The sequence below is a fragment of the Furipterus horrens genome, unplaced genomic scaffold (genome assembly GCF_987537825.1).
Source record: "Furipterus horrens unplaced genomic scaffold, mFurHor1.1.pri manual_scaffold_7, whole genome shotgun sequence".
NCBI classification, from domain to species: domain Eukaryota; kingdom Metazoa; phylum Chordata; class Mammalia; order Chiroptera; family Furipteridae; genus Furipterus; species Furipterus horrens.
The window spans coordinates 101,583,276-101,586,513 of record NW_028327177.1 but is presented as its reverse complement, the minus strand read 5'-3'; the positions used below and the strand labels follow the sequence as shown (position 1 = coordinate 101,586,513).

The 3,238-nt window shown below is 39.8% G+C and overlaps 1 non-coding gene across 1 annotated transcript; it reads right to left on the bottom strand.

Annotated features, from left to right (window-relative positions):
* Window positions 1-897: 897 nt before the first annotated feature.
* On the bottom strand, window positions 898-1,004 carry LOC150004895 (U6 spliceosomal RNA). Its single transcript, XR_016512463.1, has one exon. It is a non-coding gene; the product is annotated as a U6 spliceosomal RNA (small nuclear RNA).
* Window positions 1,005-3,238: the final 2,234 nt, after the last annotated feature.

Below are 3,238 nucleotides of genomic sequence, written 5' to 3'. Positions count from 1 at the left end.
GGTCTGCGTGGCAGGACTTACATACTCAGAGACCCAAGGTAATCACATAGGGTGGTCTGAAATTAAAACTTTCTAGCTAAAAGCAAGTCATGGCAGGTAGTCATGTCCTAGGCCAGTGTCTCTCTTGACAAAGGCCAATCTTTGCCTTAACTGAGCCTCTCTATTGTCTTTTTGCATCGATGATAACAGACCTTTGAATGTCAGAGTAATCCCCTTTTTCCAGATCAGTCATGGCACAATCTCCTACTAGGGCAAGAGATCATAGGACCCCTCGTTGTCATCTTGTTCTCACTCATGCCGTCTCTGCGTGCTATGAATGTTAATTGTTAACTGTCCTGTACTCACCTATGTCAAAGAGGTATTTGTCTCTTCCTTTTACTCTTTATCCAGCCTCAGAGATTTCCCCGCTTTGCTCTCTCCCAGATTCTGTGAGTCACTATAGCAAATAAATCAAATTTGAGGAAGAGGTAGGGGGGACTTCTGATTTAGAGCCAGTCAGTCAGAAGCACAGACTTGCTTAGAAGTTGCATCTGAAGTGGAGTGGGGCAGCCTTATGGGACTAAGCCCTTAACCTGTAGGATTTGATGCTCTCCAGGTATATAGTGTCAGAATTGAGTTGAATTGTAGGACACCCAGCTGGTGTCACAGAACTGCTTGTTGGTGTGGAAAACACTCACACATAGAAATTGGTTTTGGAACACATTTTCTGTTAGTTACCTGGCCTTTGTTAGTTATGTAAGTGACAAATTCCTTTTCCACTCTATAGCTTACTATTTCCCTCTCTTAATGATGTGTTTTTTGTATAGATTCGTGAACTGCTTCTTCTGTTCAATGTTAGGCTGTGAGATTTTTTTTTAGGTTGTCAATGGTTTATTGATATATTTTGTATTAGAGTTGAAAAATATGAAATGCTTCACAAGTTCGTGTGTCATCCTTCAGCAGGGGCCATGCTAATCTTCTCTGTATCTTTCCAATTTTAGTATATGTGCTGCCGAAATGAGCAAGTTAAGATTTTATTTCTGTGTGTTGGTAGCTACTGTTTGTTTGTTTAATGGCTGCAAAGTATTCCATTGTTCTTGATTCTAATGTAGTCCACTTGTAATTTTTTTCTAGAATGGTAACTGCTTTTTTTGTATTTTATTTAAACATTTTTATATGTTGAGTCATATATATACTTTGCTGTATTGTGTTCCAAAATCTTTATTGTTTTGCATTCCTCATTTATATCAGGAATCAGAAAATTATGGCAAGAAAATCTGGCCCCCCATTTGATTTTGTTAATAAAGTTTTATTGGGACACAGTCACAGTCATTTGTATACCTATGTAACAGAACCCATGGGCTGCCCTGATTGAAACAGAATCCACAAGCTGCTCAGTTATTAGGGGTCCGATTGCCCACCACCAGAAGCATAACTTTCAATACCAGAGTTTGGTGAAAAGAGAATTGTTTATTTAATAGTTATATAGATTTAGATTATTTGCGGATTTCTTCCGTTACGTCTTATTTTCTTTAAAACACCCAGAAACACATAGTTCTGCGTCCCTCTACCAAACCAGGCTAGTTTTAGAAAAATCAGAGATACAGTCTTCCTACTCCCCAGACACAGTTCAGTTTTACCAGCAGCTCCCAATCACTCAATCCTGATTGGGGAGGTTTTGGCTATGTTGCAGTGCCCTCCAGCTCTTAATGCAGAACCACGTGGAATTCCCAGCCTCCTTGTAAACCGCATGGAGTTCTCCCTTTCCTTTCAAGCCGCATGGAGTTCTCCTCCTTTCAAAGCTGAATGGTGTTCTCTTAGCCAAAATGTCTGCCACCTATTTTTAAATCCCTGACTGCATCCTGTGATGCAGTGGGCATGATAACCAATTCTGACCATTCACAGAACCTTGCACAGGCTCTGTGTGCTCTTTCTGCACCGTTCCATGGTCAAAACTCCTCCCATTTTCTTGGGGCCTTGGAAGAACCAAAACCATTTGCATAACTGAGAAACTAAGCTACTAGTCATAGTCATGCAAAGGCATCTTAAAAGCTGTTCTCTTTTCCCTATCCCCCAACCTGTAGGCTATGGGGATTTTTGGAGACCCCCACTCTGTAACACCTATTGTCTATATCTGCTTTTATGGGACAATAGCAGAATTGAGTAGTTGCAAGGTACGGTAAAATCTGTAAGTCTGAAATATTTACTACTGGCTCTTTGCAGAAAATAATTATTGACTCCTGATTTAGTCCCACAATGTATTTGGTCGAGGTCATACTTTTATATCACCAAATGGGCTTTTCACCTCTCAGTGGAAATCTTTCCTTCTTTCCGTAAACATTCATTTAGTGGCTACCATGTGTGAGGCCTTGTTGAAGGTGGGCATTGTGATACATAGAAGAGAAATGGTGTGTGCCCTGTAGGATTTCACAGTTCAGTGGCATTGTCCTTAACTTGCATGAGCTTTGTCATACTAGCAAAGCCATGTGTGAGTTAACTCAACAAATATTTACTGAACAGAACATGTTATGTTAGGGATAAGGAACTCATAGATAAGCAAGACTTCCTTTTAGTGCTCATGGGGTTTACAGTCTAGTAGTGCACCCAAACAGAGATGTAAGCAGATGACACCATAATCAGGCAACACTTGACATAGTAGGTGCTAAGACACTAAGAAGACAGAAAACCAGAATAAAATATTAGTGACTGCAGCAGTAGCCCAGAAGATCAAAGCTTTTAATAAAGCAAATAGCATCTACATTTGAACATAGTAGATATGGCTGGATGACAGAAAGGCTGTGTGGACCCAGAGGAATGAGAAAAACACCATTTTGGACTCATGGAATATGACCAAGACAAATGGCCAAAAAATTCTGATTTTAATGTTATTTGTAAAAAGTCTGTGAAATCACCCCTTCCTTGTTCTTAGCAAGCCCTATTACACACTCCTCTGTGGGATGATAACACTGGCCATGGTATTAACTAAATTAGTCACCCTGATAATTTTAGGAGCTCAGAAATAGCTACTAATCAGCCCGAATAGAGAGTTAATCCCAGGCTTCATTGAAATGCATCTGAGATAGGGTTGTTAATTCTGCATACACATTTAAAGGAAGTTATATATAAATAAAGAAGTTGTATATTTCTTTAGGGTTCTTGCTAACCTTATATGGCATCAGAGTGGCAGTTCCACATCCTCCCCCACTGTTTTAAAACTACATGCGAGACTAGATGGTAAGGTATTGAAGTCTGTATACAT